The sequence below is a fragment of the Haliotis asinina genome, chromosome 6 (assembly GCF_037392515.1).
Source record: "Haliotis asinina isolate JCU_RB_2024 chromosome 6, JCU_Hal_asi_v2, whole genome shotgun sequence".
In the NCBI taxonomy this organism is placed as follows: Eukaryota; Metazoa; Mollusca; class Gastropoda; order Lepetellida; family Haliotidae; genus Haliotis; species Haliotis asinina.
Window position 1 is genome coordinate 42,631,534 of NC_090285.1, and position 25,201 is coordinate 42,656,734.

Consider the following 25,201-nt stretch of genomic DNA (forward strand, 5'->3'; position numbering starts at 1 on the left):
TGCCTGCCACGATTAACCCGACTTTCTTGACATCACGACAGTATGGGCCGTCATCGTTTTCATATTAATTTTATTCGAAAAACAACATAGGCTGCATGCACGATCTCTATTGGGCGGGCGAAAACTGGATGTTTGGGGCGAGGGGGCGGGCGAAGTAGTGTGTCCTTTCTCGCAGCAGATGCGCACAGAAACAGCGTTCATATGTATCACAAGTACCAAATACTTGCCAGATACTGTAAAGATAACACTCCAACATGAAAACACATGATTGTGTAAACCCACTGAAAATGCGAGGATGCTGTTTGATCGCAATGTCCCTTCCCCACTACCCCGTGTGTATATGTAGCCGAAGTTTGCCTGTGAGCGTTGTCTACGGCCATACCACGTTGAAAACACCGGTTCTCGTCCGATCACCGAAGTTAAGCAACGTCGGGCCCGGATAGTACTTGGATGGGTGACCGCCTGGGAACACCGGGTGCAGTAGACATTTTCATTTTCTCCTTTTTTATGTATATTTTTTTTTATTTGTTTGTATTTCCACCACAAGGTGCATGTGTATCATTGACATCGGAAAGTCATGATACATTCTATTTCGTTTTGAATGGGCAAACTCCTGCATGCCTGAATATGCTTGTGAACGATTTGTTCTTACACACTTACATACCGAGGACTTTTCAGTTATACTTCTCACCATTTTCCCCCGTCAGTTCACTCGACTACTCATCATCTACTCTGAAGGCATGTATGTTTCATTCGCCACATGAAAGTGTCACTGTACTCCGACAATCAAACATGTCATTTACGATCTTACTTTCGTATATTAAAGGCTGCTTATGTCACATCACAATGTTGTTTGTATCAGGTCTCAGCGCACAACTCTTTGCCTATGCAGATGAGATAATAAGGAAAAGGTAAATCGCATTGAACGCCTGCTATAGGATTCACTGGTTTGCTGTAGGAAAATTACTTTCAAATCTGTGACAGCAAGCCCACAGTGATTCCCTGCTTTCTAAACACACATGGCATGACGATGCGGCTGGGTGGTGAATCAGTCAGCTATTTTATGTTTGCAGTTCTAGCTAGGTCACGCAGACGTACTTTACATGTATTAGACAGTATTTCCGTACCTTTACTTTGACACATAACAGCAGTGTTGCAGGCATTGGGGCGAATGTCAAACGCACACGCCTCACACGACCAAGGGTGCACAACTCTTGTCGCCCTAGTCCTGCATAGGCGAGGTGTGTGTCGGTAAAACACCCGGTGGATGTCAACGTGCTTGTGGAGCTACATGTACACACATAAAAGGAAATCTGTATTGACGATATCTGATATCATCAACACTTTACATGATACATATACAATTTGCATTCTTTGCTTCACATCTTGCTTTGTTTATGTTAAACTTTTGTAGTCTTTGCGTTTATTTTCCTTTGATTATTTTAGGGTCGGGTATCTGGCTTGAGTGTAATGTGTATGTGGGGTTATGTATTTTGATGGGTCTAAGTGAAACAAAACAAGACACACCGGCCATTAGATGGGGTAGGGTTTGGAACGCCCACTATCATATCAATGTAGGAACATACTTATCAAATCCTTCTTTGCTCAATGCTGTATATGCTTTTGCTCAATGTATATGGTTTTACCGACACCTACCTTGGGCAACGGTTTCTTTGCCTCACCTTTACGGTTAAGGCTCATTTTGTAATTATGATCAGTCTAAGCCATCATTCACACTATACCTGCTATCGCTGACACGCATTCTTTGTTATTTCTATGCTGCTGAAATAAATGGCATTGTTTTGTTATCAGTGTTTTCAAGTTTTCTTTTGGGGTATTTGGATGGCCCTGAAAAGGGCCTTTGGACCACAGAAATGTGGAGCGAAGGCGAGACAAAGAGACCTTAGGCCTTCTTTGGCTTGGTGGCCTTCTTCTTGGGGGTCTTGACCTTCTTGGGTTTGGCAGCTGCCTTCTTAGGGGTCTTTGCCTTCTTGGGCTTGGCTGCAGCTTTCACCTTCTTTGGTGACTTGGCGGCCTTCTTAGCGGCTGTCTTTGGCTTCTTGGCAGCAACTGGCTTCTTGACTTTCTTGGGAGATTTGGCAGCCTTCTTTGGCTTGGCAGCAGGCTTAGCCTTCTTGGGTTTTTCGGCTTTCTTCACCTCGCCAAGACGGAAGGACCCAGCAGCTCCAGTTCCCTTTGATTGCTTCAGTGCACCATTCTTGACTCCATTTTTCAAAGCAACCTTGACGCGAGCATTGATGGCGACCTGGTTGTCACCAACTTTGTAGTTGGCCAGGATGTATTTCAGTATAGCCTGTCGGGAAGAACCACCCCTCTCCTTCAAGGATGAAATAGCTTTCTTGATCATATCCACATAGGTGGGATGTGCGGCAACCTTCTTCGGCTTGGCAGCAGCTTTCTTCTTGGGAGTCTTGACAGCAGCGGGGGCAGCAGCAACATCAGCCATAGTGGTAGGTTTGAGTGCAGAAAGTCACGTCAGCTACAAACGGAGCACGGAGAGCGAATGCCTCTCCCCGACAGCCAGCCCGGGTGATACTACAGAGGCGCGGACGTCGGAGGAGACACCCTGCATGTTGTGGCTGCTAGCTGCTAGCTCGGGAGCGTGTGTGCTTTCTCGTGCATTTGTATCCGAATAATCACTTCTTCATCGTGGAAAGTTTCTATTTTAACTTCATGACTGGATGCAAAAATCATTTGGCTACATGTCTGTTGCAATAACAACACTCACAGGTGAATGGTGAAGCCACACGGGCTATTTTCAGTGAAGCCATCGAGGCAAAAATGTAGACATCGTTCGTTTCAAAAGTACATTTCGAGGCTTTAGACTCAAATTCAATCATTTCAAATGTTGTATGTCGTTTCTCAAGATATCTAACTATGAAGGTAAACCCCAACATAACTCATTACTGCCTCTCAGACGCTAAAACAAGCACCCAAACAAAGGCAATGAAGCACGTTTATCTGACAAGTTCGCCATTTTGCGAGAGAAAACATTCGACACTGTTACTGAACACATGATCTGGGGCACTGCATTTACTGTTGAAATTTGCTTTTTGCCTCATAAGTAAGTAGCTAGGATGTTTCTTTCAATGAAACGGTGTTCCAAGACGCGAATCTCGGCACACAAACGGGGCGCGAACCCCAGTATGTAGAGTAAGATGGACATCTATTATACAAGACGCTGTACAGAACGATACCAGCAGTCGATCGTCACAGATTAACTATTTTTGCCTGCCACGATTAACCCGACTTTCTTGACATCACGACAGTATGGGCCGTCATCGTTTTCATATTAATTTTATTCGAAAAACAACATAGGCTGCATGCACGATCTCTATTGGGCGGGCGAAAACTGGATGTTTGGGGCGAGGGGGCGGGCGAAGTAGTGTGTCCTTTCTCGCAGCAGATGCGCACAGAAACAGCGTTCATATGTATCACAAGTACCAAATACTTGCCAGATACTGTAAAGATAACACTCCAACATGAAAACACATGATTGTGTAAACCCACTGAAAATGCGAGGATGCTGTTTGATCGCAATGTCCCTTCCCCACTACCCCGTGTGTATATGTAGCCGAAGTTTGCCTGTGAGCGTTGTCTACGGCCATACCACGTTGAAAACACCGGTTCTCGTCCGATCACCGAAGTTAAGCAACGTCGGGCCCGGATAGTACTTGGATGGGTGACCGCCTGGGAACACCGGGTGCAGTAGACATTTTCATTTTCTCCTTTTTTATGTATATTTTTTTTTATTTGTTTGTATTTCCACCACAAGGTGCATGTGTATCATTGACATCGGAAAGTCATGATACATTCTATTTCGTTTTGAATGGGCAAACTCCTGCATGCCTGAATATGCTTGTGAACGATTTGTTCTTACACACTTACATACCGAGGACTTTTCAGTTATACTTCTCACCATTTTCCCCCGTCAGTTCACTCGACTACTCATCATCTACTCTGAAGGCATGTATGTTTCATTCGCCACATGAAAGTGTCACTGTACTCCGACAATCAAACATGTCATTTACGATCTTACTTTCGTATATTAAAGGCTGCTTATGTCACATCACAATGTTGTTTGTATCAGGTCTCAGCGCACAACTCTTTGCCTATGCAGATGAGATAATAAGGAAAAGGTAAATCGCATTGAACGCCTGCTATAGGATTCACTGGTTTGCTGTAGGAAAATTACTTTCAAATCTGTGACAGCAAGCCCACAGTGATTCCCTGCTTTCTAAACACACATGGCATGACGATGCGGCTGGGTGGTGAATCAGTCAGCTATTTTATGTTTGCAGTTCTAGCTAGGTCACGCAGACGTACTTTACATGTATTAGACAGTATTTCCGTACCTTTACTTTGACACATAACAGCAGTGTTGCAGGCATTGGGGCGAATGTCAAACGCACACGCCTCACACGACCAAGGGTGCACAACTCTTGTCGCCCTAGTCCTGCATAGGCGAGGTGTGTGTCGGTAAAACACCCGGTGGATGTCAACGTGCTTGTGGAGCTACATGTACACACATAAAAGGAAATCTGTATTGACGATATCTGATATCATCAACACTTTACATGATACATATACAATTTGCATTCTTTGCTTCACATCTTGCTTTGTTTATGTTAAACTTTTGTAGTCTTTGCGTTTATTTTCCTTTGTTTATTTTAGGGTCGGGTATCTGGCTTGAGTGTAATGTGTATGTGGGGTTATGTATTTTGATGGGTCTAAGTGAAACAAAACAAGACACACCGGCCATTAGATGGGGTAGGGTTTGGAACGCCCACTATCATATCAATGTAGGAACATACTTATCAAATCCTTCTTTGCTCAATGCTGTATATGCTTTTGCTCAATGTATATGGTTTTACCGACACCTACCTTGGGCAACGGTTTCTTTGCCTCACCTTTACGGTTAAGGCTCATTTTGTAATTATGATCAGTCTAAGCCATCATTCACACTATACCTGCTATCGCTGACACGCATTCTTTGTTATTTCTATGCTGCTGAAATAAATGGCATTGTTTTGTTATCAGTGTTTTCAAGTTTTCTTTTGGGGTATTTGGATGGCCCTGAAAAGGGCCTTTGGACCACAGAAATGTGGAGCGAAGGCGAGACAAAGAGACCTTAGGCCTTCTTTGGCTTGGTGGCCTTCTTCTTGGGGGTCTTGACCTTCTTGGGTTTGGCAGCTGCCTTCTTAGGGGTCTTTGCCTTCTTGGGCTTGGCTGCAGCTTTCACCTTCTTTGGTGACTTGGCGGCCTTCTTAGCGGCTGTCTTTGGCTTCTTGGCAGCAACTGGCTTCTTGACTTTCTTGGGAGATTTGGCAGCCTTCTTTGGCTTGGCAGCAGGCTTAGCCTTCTTGGGTTTTTCGGCTTTCTTCACCTCGCCAAGACGGAAGGACCCAGCAGCTCCAGTTCCCTTTGATTGCTTCAGTGCACCATTCTTGACTCCATTTTTCAAAGCAACCTTGACGCGAGCATTGATGGCGACCTGGTTGTCACCAACTTTGTAGTTGGCCAGGATGTATTTCAGTATAGCCTGTCGGGAAGAACCACCCCTCTCCTTCAAGGATGAAATAGCTTTCTTGATCATATCCACATAGGTGGGATGTGCGGCAACCTTCTTCGGCTTGGCAGCAGCTTTCTTCTTGGGAGTCTTGACAGCAGCGGGGGCAGCAGCAACATCAGCCATAGTGGTAGGTTTGAGTGCAGAAAGTCACGTCAGCTACAAACGGAGCACGGAGAGCGAATGCCTCTCCCCGACAGCCAGCCCGGGTGATACTACAGAGGCGCGGACGTCGGAGGAGACACCCTGCATGTTGTGGCTGCTAGCTGCTAGCTCGGGAGCGTGTGTGCTTTCTCGTGCATTTGTATCCGAATAATCACTTCTTTTTCTATTTTAACTTCATGACTGGATGCAAAAATCATTTGGCTACATGTCTGTTACAATAACAACACTCACAGGTGAATGGTGAAGCCACACGGGCTATTTTCAGTGAAGCCATCGAGGCAAAAATGTAGACATCGTTCGTTTCAAAAGTACATTTCGAGGCTTTAGACTCAAATTCAATCATTTCAAATGTTGTGTGTCGTTTCTCAAGATATCTAACTAAGAAGGTAAACCCCAACATAACTCATTACTGCCTCTCAGACGCTAAAACAAGCACCCAAACAAAGGCAATGAAGCACGTTTATCTGACAAGTTCGCCATTTTGCGAGAGAAAACATTCGACACTGTTACTGAACACATGATCTGGGGCACTACATTTACTGTTGAAATTTGCTTTTTGCCTCATAAGTAAGTAGCTAGGATGTTTCTTTCAATGAAACGGTGTTCCAAGACGCGAATCTCGGCACACAAACGGGGCGCGAACCCCAGTATGTAGAGTAAGATGGACATCTATTATACAAGACGCTGTACAGAACGATACCAGCAGTCGATCGTCACAGATTAACTATTTTTGCCTGCCACGATTAACCCGACTTTCTTGACATCACGACAGTATGGGCCGTCATCGTTTTCATATTAATTTTATTCGAAAAACAACATAGGCTGCATGCACGATCTCTATTGGGCGGGCGAAAACTGGATGTTTGGGGCGAGGGGGCGGGCGAAGTAGTGTGTCCTTTCTCGCAGCAGATGCGCACAGAAACAGCGTTCATATGTATCACAAGTACCAAATACTTGCCAGATACTGTAAAGATAACACTCCAACATGAAAACACATGATTGTGTAAACCCACTGAAAATGCGAGGATGCTGTTTGATCGCAATGTCCCTTCCCCACTACCCCGTGTGTATATGTAGCCGAAGTTTGCCTGTGAGCGTTGTCTACGGCCATACCACGTTGAAAACACCGGTTCTCGTCCGATCACCGAAGGTAAGCAACGTCGGGCCCGGATAGTACTTGGATGGGTGACCGCCTGGGAACACCGGGTGCAGTAGACATTTTCATTTTCTCCTTTTTTATGTATATTTTTTTTTATTTGTTTGTATTTCCACCACAAGGTGCATGTGTATCATTGACATCGGAAAGTCATGATACATTCTATTTCGTTTTGAATGGGCAAACTCCTGCATGCCTGAATATGCTTGTGAACGATTTGTTCTTACACACTTACATACCGAGGACTTTTCAGTTATACTTCTCACCATTTTCCCCCGTCAGTTCACTCGACTACTCATCATCTACTCTGAAGGCATGTATGTTTCATTCGCCACATGAAAGTGTCACTGTACTCCGACAATCAAACATGTCATTTACGATCTTACTTTCGTATATTAAAGGCTGCTTATGTCACATCACAATGTTGTTTGTATCAGGTCTCAGCGCACAACTCTTTGCCTATGCAGATGAGATAATAAGGAAAAGGTAAATCGCATTGAACGCCTGCTATAGGATTCACTGGTTTGCTGTAGGAAAATTACTTTCAAATCTGTGACAGCAAGCCCACAGTGATTCCCTGCTTTCTAAACACACATGGCATGACGATGCGGCTGGGTGGTGAATCAGTCAGCTATTTTATGTTTGCAGTTCTAGCTAGGTCACGCAGACGTACTTTACATGTATTAGACAGTATTTCCGTACCTTTACTTTGACACATAACAGCAGTGTTGCAGGCATTGGGGCGAATGTCAAACGCACACGCCTCACACGACCAAGGGTGCACAACTCTTGTCGCCCTAGTCCTGCATAGGCGAGGTGTGTGTCGGTAAAACACCCGGTGGATGTCAACGTGCTTGTGGAGATACATGTACACACATAAAAGGAAATCTGTATTGACGATATCTGATATCATCAACACTTTACATGATACATATACAATTTGCATTCTTTGCTTCACATCTTGCTTTGTTTATGTTAAACTTTTGTAGTCTTTGCGTTTATTTTCCTTTGATTATTTTAGGGTCGGGTATCTGGCTTGAGTGTAATGTGTATGTGGGGTTATGTATTTTGATGGGTCTAAGTGAAACAAAACAAGACACACCGGCCATTAGATGGGGTAGGGTTTGGAACGCCCACTATCATATCAATGTAGGAACATACTTATCAAATCCTTCTTTGCTCAATGCTGTATATGCTTTTGCTCAATGTATATGGTTTTACCGACACCTACCTTGGGCAACGGTTTCTTTGCCTCACCTTTACGGTTAAGGCTCATTTTGTAATTATGATCAGTCTAAGCCATCATTCACACTATACCTGCTATCGCTGACACGCATTCTTTGTTATTTCTATGCTGCTGAAATAAATGGCATTGTTTTGTTATCAGTGTTTTCAAGTTTTCTTTTGGGGTATTTGGATGGCCCTGAAAAGGGCCTTTGGACCACAGAAATGTGGAGCGAAGGCGAGACAAAGAGACCTTAGGCCTTCTTTGGCTTGGTGGCCTTCTTCTTGGGGGTCTTGACCTTCTTGGGTTTGGCAGCTGCCTTCTTAGGGGTCTTTGCCTTCTTGGGCTTGGCTGCAGCTTTCACCTTCTTTGGTGACTTGGCGGCCTTCTTAGCGGCTGTCTTTGGCTTCTTGGCAGCAACTGGCTTCTTGACTTTCTTGGGAGATTTGGCAGCCTTCTTTGGCTTGGCAGCAGGCTTAGCCTTCTTGGGTTTTTCGGCTTTCTTCACCTCGCCAAGACGGAAGGACCCAGCAGCTCCAGTTCCCTTTGATTGCTTCAGTGCACCATTCTTGACTCCATTTTTCAAAGCAACCTTGACGCGAGCATTGATGGCGACCTGGTTGTCACCAACTTTGTAGTTGGCCAGGATGTATTTCAGTATAGCCTGTCGGGAAGAACCACCCCTCTCCTTCAAGGATGAAATAGCTTTCTTGATCATATCCACATAGGTGGGATGTGCGGCAACCTTCTTCGGCTTGGCAGCAGCTTTCTTCTTGGGAGTCTTGACAGCAGCGGGGGCAGCAGCAACATCAGCCATAGTGGTAGGTTTGAGTGCAGAAAGTCACGTCAGCTACAAACGGAGCACGGAGAGCGAATGCCTCTCCCCGTTCGTTCGTTTGTTTAGTGCTTTTGAGGTCGCCTTCGCCGGTTGGCATGTCGGCAGACCTATCCCTCCTTGGGATGCGTGGGGTGTCCCTCTTTGGGACGCATGGTTGCGGACGTGGTTGTGGCTGCCAAGGGCTGGGGGTGTCCCACTTTGGGACGCATGGGCCGTTGCTGGTGTCGGTGCTTGATGGGGGAGTGGGGTACACAGTGGCCTGTGTAATGGGTTTTTTTTTTTTTTTTTTTTTTTTTTTTTTTTTTTTTCGTACGGGAGTAGACACGGCCACTCCCCTCGCTATTTGCTGGGGAGTAGACACGGCTACTCCCCGACTTCACCCTGGGAGTGGGCACGGCCATTCCCCTCGCTATCTACTGAGGAGTAGGCACGGCTACTCTCCGACTTCACCCTGGGAGTGGGCACGGCCACTCCCCTCGCTATCTGTTGGGGAGTAGACACGGCCACTCCCCGACTTCATCCTGGGAGTGGGCACGGCCACTCCCCACGCTATCTGTTGGGGAGTAGACACGGCCACTCCCCGACTTCATCCTGGGAGCGGGCACGGCCACTCCCCTCGCTATCTGTTGGGGAGTAGACACGGCCACTCTCCGGCTTGACCCTGGGAGCGGGCACGGCCACTCCCTTAGCTCTCTGCCGGGGAGTGGACGCAGCCACTCCCTCCCATACCTGCTTCTGGAGCGGATATGGCCTTTCCATTGTGGCTACCTATGCTTACCTTGTGCTGTTTTTGTCCCTCCTTGGGACGCATGTGGTTGTTAATTGCCGACGGTTGTGTTGCACACGTGCAATGGTCCCAGACTATGGTGGGGAGTTTCAAACCATGGTGCGGTTGGGTTGAGACCTTGGGGATGGGAGCTTGGGTGCAATAATATCCCTGTGTATGTAACAAACCGGAGGACTGGCTGATTGATATAATTTCTCTATATATACTGACATAGTTCACTGTCCAGAAGAAAGTTTGCTAGTGGCTTATACATTGAATGGTGCTCCGTGTGAGCCAGCAACTGCTTTGCTGTCAACGTATCTAGTTTGGTTTCTTCTTTAAGTGTCTGCCTGATCGTGTCAAATCGTAGGCAGTCCAGCATGATATGAGGGACGGTGGCCTTGGTGTGGCATGTTGGACAGTCTTTGTATGAGGTTTTGGTGGTACCTAGCCTCAGGCGTGTGATCATAATATCCACTCGCCTGTTTTGTGAGGGGCCTGGTAGCTTCCCTTTCACACTGGGGCGGAGTTGATGTAACCATCTGCCTTTGTCTGAGGTGTCCCATAGCCTCTGCCACTTGCTAGTGATTGAATTCTGGATCATACTTCGGATTTCGCTTTTTGAATAGGGATGTTCCAGTGACACATTCAATTCTAGCGCCTGTCTGGCTAGTTTGTCCGCTCTCTCATTGCCGGGTATACCAACGTGAGATGGTATCCAGCACAGCGTGACCTCCTTCTCATTTTCCTGTCTTAGTTTCTGAATGAGAACCAGGATCTCATGGATGGTGTCGGGTCTACTACTGGAGTGCTTGGTTGCCAGTGACTGTATTGCACTGAGTGAGTCTGAGAGGATAACCACTCTTCTCTCATGTAGGTTGCGACAATACCTAAGTGCATGGTGTATGGCTTCCAGCTCTGCAGTGTAGACCGATTGACCGTCCGGCAGGCGTGCCGAGATTGTGTGGTTGGAGGTGGCTGTGTGGATGAGGATACCGTAGGCGGTTCTGTTTCTCACGGGATCTTTTGATCCGTCAGTATATATGTGCGCCGAGTCCTCGTAAACCGTGTCAATCCTACTGAGCGCTCTGACACGTAGTAGCATTGGATTCTCACTTTTAGGCGGTTCATTTGTGAGAGTGGTGTCGACATTTGGAGACCGGAGTCTCCATGGAGGACATTGCACTGTCATTGGTTGGGTTGGAGGTTCTACCTGGTCGCATCCATGCTCTCGCCTTAGCTGGATGACCCTGAGCCCACCTGGCGTTGTGTTGGGTCTCTTTTTAAGCCACGCTTTGGTTCTACCAGAGTAGAGTTTCTCCTCCCACAACCTAGTGACGAGTGGATTGGAGCAGCGACTCCAATAGTTCAATGTCAGTTTCTCTCGCCTGAGATGGAGTGGTAGCTCCCCAGTTTCCACTAATAGGGCCTGGTGGGAGGTACAGGTCGCCGCGCCTGTGACCAGTTTAAGAGCTTGGTATTGAATGTTTTCAAGCCGGCTCAGAGCCGATTGGGAAGCACTGTGGTAGGCTTCGCACCCATAGTCTATTTTACTCCTGATTAGGGACTTATAGAGGGTCAAGAGTGTTTCACTATTCGCTCCCCATGAGCTGCCGGATACAGCTCTCATAGCGTTGAGGTCCTTCTGACAACTCTGGGTGATATTGTCTATATGTTTGGCCCAGGTGAGATGTTGATCGAAGGTTACCCCGAGAAACTTGGCTGATTTCTCAAATTTGACCTCTTTGCCCTTGAGTTTTAGACAGGGTGTGTGGCTTACACGGCAACCCTTACGCTTGAAAACCACTCCTACTGTTTTCTCAGGCGAGATAGTGAAACCCCATTTGTCGCACCATTGTTCCACCCCATCGAGAGCTTCCCTGAGTTGAGCCTGGATCTTGGATAGCTCTCGATGTCTGACCCATACAGCCCCGTCATCGGCGAACTTAGAGGTGTTGGTGTAACTGTCCCGTGGGACGTGTTCAAATAGGTCGTCAATCATGATATTGAATAGCGTGGGACTGATAATGCTTCCTTGCGGTGTGCCATTATCTAACCTGTGTCGCTCAGACAGGTGGTCCCCGAGGAGGACTGATATCGACCTTTCTTGCAAAAAACTTTGAACATAATTTGCCATTTTCCCTCGTACACCAACATTCTCTAGTTTAAGGAGGAGTCCATCGTGCCATACCATGTCAAATGCTTTGCTGAAGTCTAGGAAGACAGCAGCTAGGTACTCTTTCTTGACTTGGGCTAATCTTATATCACTTTCCAGTCGGAAAATGTGGTCAAGACATGAGCGGTTTGATCTAAACCCGCTTTGGTCATGAGATAGGTGTCCGTTTGTTTCAAGGTGATGCTTTAGGCGTATATTCACCATTGCCTCCATACTCTTGCACAGATTTGATGTTAGGGATATTGGGCGATATGAGTTGGCGGACGCCTTCTCCTTTCCTAGTTTGAGCAGAGGTATGACTGCCGCATGTTTCCATGCTGCAGGTACCTCCCCCCTATCCCATATCAGATTGTACAATTGTACGACGACTTTGGCTACGCTGTCAGGCAACCTTTTTAGCATCTCATAGCTGACCATGTCCTCTCCGGGACTAGTACCTTTTTTGTGGTGTATGGCAGTTCTGAACTCCTCCACACTGAAGCATTGATTATAGGCATGCTGTTCGCCTGGGGGCTGTTTGGGCCGTTGCGGTGGCTTCTCTGACTTTGTAAACTCTTCAGAGAAGTTGTTGCTGCTACTGACAGAGGCAAAGTGGGTGGCTAAGATACTGGCTTTTTCCGGTATGGAAGTAGCCCCTGTTATCTTGGGATTGCAAGCGGACTTGCGTTTCCCTCTGATAGCATGTATCTTTTGCCAGACCTGTTTACTGTTTGTTTTGTGGTTGAGCGATCCACAGAACTTTTGCCTCTCCCCGACAGCCAGCCCGGGTGATACTACAGAGGCGCGGACGTCGGAGGAGACACCCTGCATGTTGTGGCTGCTAGCTGCTAGCTCGGGAGCGTGTGTGCTTTCTCGTGCATTTGTATCCGAATAATCACTTCTTATTCGAGGAAAGTTTCTATTTTAACTTCATGACTGGATGCAAAAATCATTTGGCTACATGTCTGTTACAATAACAACACTCACAGGTGAATGGTGAAGCCACACGGGCTATTTTCAGTGAAGCCATCGAGGCAAAAATGTAGACATCGTTCGTTTCAAAAGTACATTTCGAGGCTTTAGACTCAAATTCAATCATTTCAAATGTTGTATGTCGTTTCTCAAGATATCTAACTATGAAGGTAAACCCCAACATAACTCATTACTGCCTCTCAGACGCTAAAACAAGCACCCAAACAAAGGCAATGAAGCACGTTTATCTGACAAGTTCGCCATTTTGCGAGAGAAAACATTCGACACTGTTACTGAACACATGATCTGGGGCACTACATTTACTGTTGAAATTTGCTTTTTGCCTCATAAGTAAGTAGCTAGGATGTTTCTTTCAATGAAACGGTGTTCCAAGACGCGAATCTCGGCACACAAACGGGGCGCGAACCCCAGTATGTAGAGTAAGATGGACATCTATTATACAAGACGCTGTACAGAACGATACCAGCAGTCGATCGTCACAGATTAACTATTTTTGCCTGCCACGATTAACCCGACTTTCTTGACATCACGACAGTATGGGCCGTCATCGTTTTCATATTAATTTTATTCGAAAAACAACATAGGCTGCATGCACGATCTCTATTGGGCGGGCGAAAACTGGATGTTTGGGGCGAGGGGGCGGGCGAAGTAGTGTGTCCTTTCTCGCAGCAGATGCGCACAGAAACAGCGTTCATATGTATCACAAGTACCAAATACTTGCCAGATACTGTAAAGATAACACTCCAACATGAAAACACATGATTGTGTAAACCCACTGAAAATGCGAGGATGCTGTTTGATCGCAATGTCCCTTCCCCACTACCCCGTGTGTATATGTAGCCGAAGTTTGCCTGTGAGCGTTCATCTGCAGCTCAGCTGCGAAGCTAGAAGGACCTCGGAGGAAAGCAGAAGGAAAAAACCAAGAAGGCAAGTCGCTGTGAGGATCTCACAGGGACTGTTCCCGACCAGAAATGGAAGGGAACACCTTCTTAGTGACCGCCCAGGTCCACAGCAGGAAACATGATAAAGCGAAGGAGAGGAAGGGAGTGGCCGTGTCCACTCCCAAAGAGAGGGAAAAGGGGACGGACGTGTCCGTCCCCAATGGCGAGGCTAAGGGAGCGGCCGTGTCCGCTCCCTACGGGGTAACGAAGGGAGTGGCCGTGTCCACTCCCAAAGAGAGGAAGAGGGGGACGGCCGTGTCCGTCCCCCACGGTGAGGCTAAGGAAGTGGCCGTGTCCACTGCCTTTTGTGTAACGGGGGGAGTGGCCGTGTCCACTCCCAAAGAGAGGAAGAGGGGGACGGCCGTGTCCGTCCCCCACGGTGAGGCTAAGGAAGTGGCCGTGTCCACTGCCTTTTGTGTAACGGGGGGAGTGGCCGTGTCCACTCCCAAAGAGAGGAAGAGGGGGACGGCCGTGTCCGTCCCCAATAGTGAAGGAAAGGAAGTGGCCGTGTCCACTCCCTATGGTGACAAGGAGGGAGTGGCCGTGTACACTCCCCGCAAGGAGAGGAAGGGGATGGCCGTGTCCACCCCAAATAAGAAGGGAGTGGCCGTGACCACCCCAAAACGCAGGGGAGTGGCCGTGTCTGCTCCCCAAAGAGAGAAAAGAAGGGAGAAGAAGCGAGGGGGAGCTCGCTGTTACAAAAAGGGAATAGCCGTGACTATTCCCAACAAAACGGGGGAAGCAGCCGTGTCTGCTCCCGGAGAGGCAACTGGCCTAAATGGGGATATGCCGCCCCCTGGCCAGGACTCGACTCCCACGGGGATCGAGCCCGAGAGCCCGCCCAGCTCTCGGGGCCAACATACACGCATAGGGGTAGCCGTGACTACCCCACCAAATATAGAAATGGACTCTGAGTCCGAAACCGAGGGAATGCCCAGCCCTCAGAGGGGAATGCCCAACCCCATAAGAGACAGCTCTACTCTGGAAAACGGAGAACTTGCCCAGCTCCGTCCCGGGAAGACAAAGCTGCACTTCAGCCCAGAAACTGAGAACCCTAAAAAGAGAAAGTTTGCAACGGCAAACTTCTCATACGCGCAAGCCGCGATGAAATTGCCTGAAAGGGGAATCAGTTTCAGCGGGCTCAGCTTGTCGGAAAGGGAACAGATAAATGAGCTTTGGATCAGGAACTCTAAGAGATCCAAGGACACTGCTAAACAAACCAAAGCCCCGGCTAAGGTTAACCCTCCAAAACAGCTGGCGTGGGAGAGGCTAGTCTACTGTAAAGACTACAACCTCACCCTCACCAGCAGGGTCACAGCCCAAGCCCTTAAGGAGGAGCTTAGCAAGTCCATCTCCATCCACAAAATAAATAAAGCAAACAGGGGATACGTTGTCAGCGGCAACAACGTAAATGAATCCTTACGCCTCCCCAACAAAATCCTTGGCGAAACGGTAATATGGAAAGTGCCAGGGTGGGTCTCTCACGCCAGATGCGCGGTGCATCTAGACAAGAAGATTAGCGACCAGCAGCTAATCGACCCAACCCAGCGCGATCCTATTATCAGCGACATGTATAGGATTAAAAGCCAAGGGCAAAACACCAGAGTAGTAATACTCACCATAATAGGCACACAGGTGCCAGACACGATCAGAGTGGCAGGTAAGGTAGTGGCAACACTACCCTACCTCAAGCGACCCAAGCAGTGCGTGAAGTGCCTCTGCTATGGACATGTGAAAGCAAATTGTCGCAGCGAGGCAAAATGCAGGACATGCTCCAAGCCAGAGAGTGTCTGCAAGGGCAACTGCTCACCCTATTGCAGGAACTGCAAAGTTCAAGGGCACTCAGCCCTCTCGAACTTCTGCAGGAGCAGGCAGACTAAAAGAAAAAGTCTAAACACGGAGACTTTACAAAAAAAGCACGCACAAGCGGCTAAGGGAAGCGGTAAGGCGGGAAATGAGGATAAGTCAACCGCCAAGCCACAGAATCGAAACGACACTGCGGCAACCAGTGTCAAGGGTGAGGGTAAAACCAAACCCAAGCGGAGAAGGCCAAGAGGCAAACGGGGCAAAAAAGGCCAAACAAAAGTGGCTCCCAACACCGTTGAGACCACACAAAACGGCGTTAGGCATGCTGGACCAGGTACAGACAGCACCCAAGCAGCCCACAACCAGACAATCCCAGACACACTGGTTGAATTCGTTTGTGCCGCCTTACTCAAACTAGGCACACGACAGGACAGCAATGAGGGGTCAAATCTCATTATTCTATGGGAACTGGCCACCAAACTGCTGTCCTACGGGCAATCTGCAACCTATCTCAAACAGCAGATTAACAATCTCAATTAAAAAGCTTGGGCAAATACTGTCATCATGTACCTAAAAATACTGCAATGGAATGCCAACGGCCTGAGGTCAAACGGCCACGAACTCAAAGCCCTAGTTCAGCAAAAGGCACTGACACCCCACGTTATTCTAATTCAAGAAGCGAAACTGGGGAAGAGAACAAACTTTAACATGCCTGGCTTCATACAATACCGCAAAGATAGAACGGGGCGGACAGGTGGTGGACTGGTTACTTTTGTCGCCGACAATTGTACATCCAGTATGGTCGTATCAGAGGTGGGAAGCCTTGAAACCCAAGTCATCTCAGTCACGTTGGCAAATAGCAAAGAAATCAAAATCGCAAATGTCTATCACAGGACTGCCGAACCCACCAACATCCACGAGCTTAACAAACTCATGGACCTGGTCGGGCATTCAGGCCTAATCCTCGGCGACTTCAACGCCCACAGCCCGCTGTGGGACGAAGGAGCCAAACACTCAGACTGCTTCGGCAGGATGGTGGAGGACTGGGTGGAGTCACGAGGACTCATAATTCTGAATGACGGCTCTCCAACTAGACATTGTCCCATCAGGGGCGGATGGACAGGCCTAGATCTTGCTATTGCCACAAACGACCTAGCCCACGATTGCCAATGGCAGGTCCATGATGACAGTATGGGAAGTGATCACTATCCGTGCATCACACACCTTGGCACACCTCCTCTATGCGACCACCACATAAATCCTAGAGAGCGGTGGAACTTCTCCAAAGCAGATTGGTCCCTATTCAGTACGGAATGCAATAAATTGGACCCGTCTGAAATCATCTCTGATGATATCGAAACCTTCAGCCTCAACCTAACGTCAGCTATATACAAAGCGGCCCGGGCTTCAATACCTCTCACCCAGCCAAAACACGGCTCCCGTGCCGTCCCATGGTGGAATGAGGAAATAGCCAAAGCTAGACGCATTAGGAAAAAGGCTCTAAACAGGTTACAAAGGGACAAATCTGCCGTAGGACAAGTCCGAGAAGCCAGGAAAAAAGTTAAAGATCTCATTGATCAGGCCAGAGCTGACTCATGGCAAAAGTTCTGTGGATCGCTCAACCACAAAACAAACAGTAAACAGGTCTGGCAAAAGATACATGCTATCAGAGGGAAACGCAAGTCCGCTTGCAATCCCAAGATAACAGGGGCTACTTCCATACCGGAAAAAGCCAGTATCTTAGCCACCCACTTTGCCTCTGTCAGTAGCAGCAACAACTTCTCTGAAGAGTTTACAAAGTCAGAGAAGCCACCGCAACGGCCCAAACAGCCCCCAGGCGAACAGCATGCCTATAATCAATGCTTCAGTGTGGAGGAGTTCAGAACTGCCATACACCACAAAAAAGGTACTAGTCCCGGAGAGGACATGGTCAGCTATGAGATGCTAAAAAGGTTGCCTGACAGCGTAGCCAAAGTCGTCGTACAATTGTACAATCTGATATGGGATAGGGGGGAGGTACCTGCAGCATGGAAACATGCGGCAGTCATACCTCTGCTCAAACCAGGAAAGGAGAAGGCGTCCGCCAACTCATATCGCCCAATATCCCTAACATCAAATCTGTGCAAGAGTATGGAGGCAATGGTGAATATACGCCTAAAGCATCACCTTGAAACAAACGGACACCTATCTCATGACCAAAGCGGGTTTAGATCAAACCGCTCATGTCTTGACCACATTTTCCGACTGGAAAGTGATATAAGACTAGCCCAAGTCAAGAAAGAGTACCTAGCTGCTGTCTTCCTAGACTTCAGCAAAGCATTTGACATGGTATGGCACGATGGACTCCTCCTTAAACTAGAGAATGTTGGTGTACGAGGGAAAATGGCAAATTATGTTCAAAGTTTCTTGCAAGAAAGGTCGATATCAGTCCTCCTCGGGGACCACCTGTCTGAGCGACACAGGTTAGATAATGGCACACCGCAAGGAAGCATTATCAGTCCCACGCTATTCAATATCATGATTGACGACCTATTTGAACACGTCCCACGGGACAGTTACACCAACACCTCTAAGTTCGCCGATGACGGGGCTGTATGGGTCAGACATCGAGAGCTATCCAAGATCCAGGCTCAACTCAGGGAAGCTCTCGATGGGGTGGAACAATGGTGCGACAAATGGGGTTTCACTATCTCGCCTGAGAAAACAGTAGGAGTGGTTTTCAAGCGTAAGGGTTGCCGTGTAAGCCACACACCCTGTCTAAAACTCAAGGGCAAAGAGGTCAAATTTGAGAAATCAGCCAAGTTTCTCGGGGTAACCTTCGATCAACATCTCACCTGGGCCAAACATATAGACAATATCACCCAGAGTTGTCAGAAGGACCTCAACGCTATGAGAGCTGTATCCGGCAGCTCATGGGGAGCGAATAGTGAAACACTCTTGACCCTCTATAAGTCCCTAATCAGGAGTAAAATAGACTATGGGTGCGAAGCCTACCACAGTGCTTCCCAATCGGCTCTGAGCCGGCTTGAAAACATTCAATACCAAGCTCTTAAACTGGTCACAGGCGCGGCGACCTGTACCTCCCACCAGGCCCTATTAGTGGAAACTGGGGAGCTACCACTCCATCTCAGGCGAGAGAAACTGACATTGAACTATTGGAGTCGCTGCTCCAATCCACTCGTCACTAGGTTGTGGGAGGAGAAACTCTACTCTGGTAGAACCAAAGCGTGGCTTAAAAAGAGACCCAACACAACGCCAGGTGGGCTCAGGGTCATCCAGCTAAGGCGAGAGCATGGATGCGACCAGGTAGAACCTCCAACCCAACCAATGACAGTGCAATGTCCTCCATGGAGACTCCGGTCTCCAAATGTCGACACCACTCTCACAAATGAACCGCCTAAAAGTGAGAATCCAATGCTACTACGTGTCAGAGCGCTCAGTAGGATTGACACGGTTTACGAGGACTCGGCGCACATATATACTGACGGATCAAAAGATCCCGTGAGAAACAGAACCGCCTACGGTATCCTCATCCACACAGCCACCTCCAACCACACAATCTCGGCACGCCTGCCGGACGGTCAATCGGTCTACACTGCAGAGCTGGAAGCCATACACCATGCACTTAGGTATTGTCGCAACCTACATGAGAAAAGAGTGGTTATCCTCTCAGACTCACTCAGTGCAATACAGTCACTGGCAACCAAGCACTCCAGTAGTAGACCCGACACCATCCATGAGATCCTGGTTCTCATTCAGAAACTAAGACAGGAAAATGAGAAGGAGGTCACGCTGTGCTGGATACCATCTCACGTTGGTATACCCGGCAATGAGAGAGCGGACAAACTAGCCAGACAGGCGCTAGAATTGAATGTGTCACTGGAACATCCCTATTCAAAAAGCGAAATCCGAAGTATGATCCAGAATTCAATCACTAGCAAGTGGCAGAGGCTATGGGACACCTCAGACAAAGGCAGATGGTTACATCAACTCCGCCCCAGTGTGAAAGGGAAGCTACCAGGCCCCTCACAAAACAGGCGAGTGGATATTATGATCACACGCCTGAGGCTAGGTACCACCAAAACCTCATACAAAGACTGTCAAACATGCCACACCAAGGCCACCGTCCCTCATATCATGCTGGACTGCCTACGATTTGACACGATCAGGCAGACACTTAAAGAAGAAACCAAACTAGATACGTTGACAGCAAAGCAGTTGCTGGCTCACACGGAGCACCATTCAATGTATAAGCCACTAGCAAACTTTCTTCTGGACAGTGAACTATGTCAGTATATATAGAGAAATTATATCAATCAGCCAGTCCTCCGGTTTGTTACAGACACAGGGATATTATTGCACCCAAGCTCCCATCCCCAAGGTCTCAACCCAACCGCACCATGGTTTGAAACTCCCCACCATAGTCTGGGACCATTGCACGTGTGTCGGCAATTAACAACCACATGCGTCCCAAGGAGGGACAAAAACAGAACAAGGTAAGCATAGGTAACCACAATGGAAAGGCCATATCCGCTCCAGAAGCAGGTATGGGAGGGAGTGGCTGCGTCCACTCCCCGGCAGAGAGCTAAGGGAGTGGCCGTGCCCGCTCTCAGGGTCATGCCGGAGAGTGGCCGTGTCTACTCCCCAGCAGATAGCCAGAGGAGTGGCCGTGCCCACTCCCAGGATGAAGTCGGGGAGTGGCCGTGTCTACTCCCCAACACATAGCGAGGGGAGTGGCCGTGCCCATTCCCAGGATGAAGTCGGGGAGCGGCCGTGTCTACTCCCCAACAGATAGCGAGGGGAGTGGCCGTGCCCACTCCCAGGGTGAAGTCGGAGAGTAGCCGTGCCTACTCCCCAGTAGATAGCGAGGGGAATGGCCGTGCCCACTCCCAGGGTGAAGTCGGGGAGTAGCCGTGTCTACTCCCCAGCAAATAGCGAGGGAGTGGCCGTGTCTACTCCCGTACGAAAAAAAAAAAAAAAAAAAAAAAAAAAAAAAAAAAAAAAAAAACCCATTACACAGGCCACTGTGTACCCCACTCCCCCATCAAGCACCGACACCAGCAACGGCCCATGCGTCCCAAAGTGGGACACCCCCAGCCCTTGGCAGCCACAACCACGTCCGCAACCATGCGTCCCAAAGAGGGACACCCCACGCATCCCAAGGAGGGATAGGTCTGCCGACATGCCAACCGGCGAAGGCGACCTCAAAAGCACTAAACTAACGAACTAACGAACGAATGTGAGCGTTGTCTACGGCCATACCACGTTGAAAACACCGGTTCTCGTCCGATCACCGAAGTTAAGCAACGTCGGGCCCGGAGAGTACTTGGATGGGTGACCGCCTGGGAACACCGGGTGCAGTAGACATTTTCATTTTCTCCTTTTTTATGTATATTTTTTTTTATTTGTTTGTATTTCCACCACAAGGTGCATGTGTATCATTGACATCGGAAAGTCATGATACATTCTATTTCGTTTTGAATGGGCAAACTCCTGCATGCCTGAATATGCTTGTGAACGATTTGTTCTTACACACTTACATACCGAGGACTTTTCAGTTATACTTCTCACCATTTTCCCCCGTCAGTTCACTCGACTACTCATCATCTACTCTGAAGGCATGTATGTTTCATTCGCCACATGAAAGTGTCACTGTACTCCGACAATCAAACATGTCATTTACGATCTTACTTTCGTATATTAAAGGCTGCTTATGTCACATCACAATGTTGTTTGTATCAGGTCTCAGCGCACAACTCTTTGCCTATGCAGATGAGATAATAAGGAAAAGGTAAATCGCATTGAACGCCTGCTATAGGATTCACTGGTTTGCTGTAGGAAAATTACTTTCAAATCTGTGACAGCAAGCCCACAGTGATTCCCTGCTTTCTAAACACACATGGCATGACGATGCGGCTGGGTGGTGAATCAGTCAGCTATTTTATGTTTGCAGTTCTAGCTAGGTCACGCAGACGTACTTTACATGTATTAGACAGTATTTCCGTACCTTTACTTTGACACATAACAGCAGTGTTGCAGGCATTGGGGCGAATGTCAAACGCACACGCCTCACACGACCAAGGGTGCACAACTCTTGTCGCCCTAGTCCTGCATAGGCGAGGTGTGTGTCGGTAAAACACCCGGTGGATGTCAACGTGCTTGTGGAGATACATGTACACACATAAAAGGAAATCTGTATTGACGATATCTGATATCATCAACACTTTACATGATACATATACAATTTGCATTCTTTGCTTCACATCTTGCTTTGTTTATGTTAAACTTTTGTAGTCTTTGCGTTTATTTTCCTTTGATTATTTTAGGGTCGGGTATCTGGCTTGAGTGTAATGTGTATGTGGGGTTATGTATTTTGATGGGTCTAAGTGAAACAAAACAAGACACACCGGCCATTAGATGGGGTAGGGTTTGGAACGCCCACTATCATATCAATGTAGGAACATACTTATCAAATCCTTCTTTGCTCAATGCTGTATATGCTTTTGCTCAATGTATATGGTTTTACCGACACCTACCTTGGGCAACGGTTTCTTTGCCTCACCTTTACGGTTAAGGCTCATTTTGTAATTATGATCAGTCTAAGCCATCATTCACACTATACCTGCTATCGCTGACACGCATTCTTTGTTATTTCTATGCTGCTGAAATAAATGGCATTGTTTTGTTATCAGTGTTTTCAAGTTTTCTTTTGGGGTATTTGGATGGCCCTGAAAAGGGCCTTTGGACCACAGAAATGTGGAGCGAAGGCGAGACAAAGAGACCTTAGGCCTTCTTTGGCTTGGTGGCCTTCTTCTTGGGGGTCTTGACCTTCTTGGGTTTGGCAGCTGCCTTCTTAGGGGTCTTTGCCTTCTTGGGCTTGGCTGCAGCTTTCACCTTCTTTGGTGACTTGGCGGCCTTCTTAGCGGCTGTCTTTGGCTTCTTGGCAGCAACTGGCTTCTTGACTTTCTTGGGAGATTTGGCAGCCTTCTTTGGCTTGGCAGCAGGCTTAGCCTTCTTGGGTTTTTCGGCTTTCTTCACCTCGCCAAGACGGAAGGACCCAGCAGCTCCAGTTCCCTTTGATTGCTTCAGTGCACCATTCTTGACTCCATTTTTCAAAGCAACCTTGACGCGAGCATTGATGGCGACCTGGTTGTCACCAACTTTGTAGTTGGCCAGGATGTATTTCAGTATAGCCTGTCGGGAAGAACCACCCCTCTCCTTCAAGGATGAAATAGCTTTCTTGATCATATCCACATAGGTGGGATGTGCGGCAACCTTCTTCGGCTTGGCAGCAGCTTTCTTCTTGGGAGTCTTGACAGCAGCGGGGGCAGCAGCAACATCAGCCATAGTGGTAGGTTTGAGTGCAGAAAGTCACGTCAGCTACAAACGGAGCACGGAGAGCGAATGCCTCTCCCCGACAGCCAGCCCGGGTGATACTACAGAGGCGCGGACGTCGGAGGAGACACCCTGCATGTTGTGGCTGCTAGCTGCTAGCTCGGGAGCGTGTGTGCTTTCTCGTGCATTTGTATCCGAATAATCACTTCTTATTCGAGGAAAGTTTCTATTTTAACTTCATGACTGGATGCAAAAATCATTTGGCTACATGTCTGTTACAATAACAACACTCACAGGTGAATGGTGAAGCCACACGGGCTATTTTCAGTGAAGCCATCGAGGCAAAAATGTAGACATCGTTCGTTTCAAAAGTACATTTCGAGGCTTTAGACTCAAATTCAATCATTTCAAATGTTGTATGTCGTTTCTCAAGATATCTAACTATGAAGGTAAACCCCAACATAACTCATTACTGCCTCTCAGACGCTAAAACAAGCACCCAAACAAAGGCAATGAAGCACGTTTATCTGACAAGTTCGCCATTTTGCGAGAGAAAACATTCGACACTGTTACTGAACACATGATCTGGGGCACTACATTTACTGTTGAAATTTGCTTTTTGCCTCATAAGTAAGTAGCTAGGATGTTTCTTTCAATGAAACGGTGTTCCAAGACGCGAATCTCGGCACACAAACGGGGCGCGAACCCCAGTATGTAGAGTAAGATGGACATCTATTATACAAGACGCTGTACAGAACGATACCAGCAGTCGATCGTCACAGATTAACTATTTTTGCCTGCCACGATTAACCCGACTTTCTTGACATCACGACAGTATGGGCCGTCATCGTTTTCATATTAATTTTATTCGAAAAACAACATAGGCTGCATGCACGATCTCTATTGGGCGGGCGAAAACTGGATGTTTGGGGCGAGGGGGCGGGCGAAGTAGTGTGTCCTTTCTCGCAGCAGATGCGCACAGAAACAGCGTTCATATGTATCACAAGTACCAAATACTTGCCAGATACTGTAAAGATAACACTCCAACATGAAAACACATGATTGTGTAAACCCACTGAAAATGCGAGGATGCTGTTTGATCGCAATGTCCCTTCCCCACTACCCCGTGTGTATATGTAGCCGAAGTTTGCCTGTGAGCGTTGTCTACGGCCATACCACGTTGAAAACACCGGTTCTCGTCCGATCACCGAAGTTAAGCAACGTCGGGCCCGGATAGTACTTGGATGGGTGACCGCCTGGGAACACCGGGTGCAGTAGACATTTTCATTTTCTCCTTTTTTATGTATATTTTTTTTTATTTGTTTGTATTTCCACCACAAGGTGCATGTGTATCATTGACATCGGAAAGTCATGATACATTCTATTTCGTTTTGAATGGGCAAACTCCTGCATGCCTGAATATGCTTGTGAACGATTTGTTCTTACACACTTACATACCGAGGACTTTTCAGTTATACTTCTCACCATTTTCCCCCGTCAGTTCACTCGACTACTCATCATCTACTCTGAAGGCATGTATGTTTCATTCGCCACATGAAAGTGTCACTGTACTCCGACAATCAAACATGTCATTTACGATCTTACTTTCGTATATTAAAGGCTGCTTATGTCACATCACAATGTTGTTTGTATCAGGTCTCAGCGCACAACTCTTTGCCTATGCAGATGAGATAATAAGGAAAAGGTAAATCGCATTGAACGCCTGCTATAGGATTCACTGGTTTGCTGTAGGAAAATTACTTTCAAATCTGTGACAGCAAGCCCACAGTGATTCCCTGCTTTCTAAACACACATGGCATGACGATGCGGCTGGGTGGTGAATCAGTCAGCTATTTTATGTTTGCAGTTCTAGCTAGGTCACGCAGACGTACTTTACATGTATTAGACAGTATTTCCGTACCTTTACTTTGACACATAACAGCAGTGTTGCAGGCATTGGGGCGAATGTCAAACGCACACGCCTCACACGACCAAGGGTGCACAACTCTTGTCGCCCTAGTCCTGCATAGGCGAGGTGTGTGTCGGTAAAACACCCGGTGGATGTCAACGTGCTTGTGGAGATACATGTACACACATAAAAGGAAATCTGTATTGACGATATCTGATATCATCAACACTTTACATGATACATATACAATTTGCATTCTTTGCTTCACATCTTGCTTTGTTTATGTTAAACTTTTGTAGTCTTTGCGTTTATTTTCCTTTGA

The 25,201-nt window shown here is 47.5% G+C and overlaps 5 non-coding genes across 5 annotated transcripts; all 5 read left to right on the forward strand.

Annotated features, from left to right (window-relative positions):
* The first annotated feature begins 368 nt into the window (after nt 1–368).
* Nucleotides 369–487, forward strand: LOC137288379 (5S ribosomal RNA). Its single transcript, XR_010957153.1, has one exon. It is a non-coding gene; the product is annotated as a 5S ribosomal RNA (ribosomal RNA).
* Nucleotides 488–3,617: 3,130 nt separating this feature from the next.
* LOC137288380 (5S ribosomal RNA) lies at nt 3,618–3,736 on the forward strand. Its single transcript, XR_010957154.1, has one exon. It is a non-coding gene; the product is annotated as a 5S ribosomal RNA (ribosomal RNA).
* A 3,118-nt stretch (nt 3,737–6,854) lies between these two features.
* LOC137288315 (5S ribosomal RNA) lies at nt 6,855–6,973 on the forward strand. Its single transcript, XR_010957094.1, has one exon. It is a non-coding gene; the product is annotated as a 5S ribosomal RNA (ribosomal RNA).
* Nucleotides 6,974–20,883: 13,910 nt separating this feature from the next.
* On the forward strand, nt 20,884–21,002 carry LOC137288299 (5S ribosomal RNA). The gene has a single exon (XR_010957078.1). It is a non-coding gene; the product is annotated as a 5S ribosomal RNA (ribosomal RNA).
* Nucleotides 21,003–24,132: 3,130 nt separating this feature from the next.
* LOC137288381 (5S ribosomal RNA) lies at nt 24,133–24,251 on the forward strand. The gene has a single exon (XR_010957155.1). It is a non-coding gene; the product is annotated as a 5S ribosomal RNA (ribosomal RNA).
* Nucleotides 24,252–25,201: the final 950 nt, after the last annotated feature.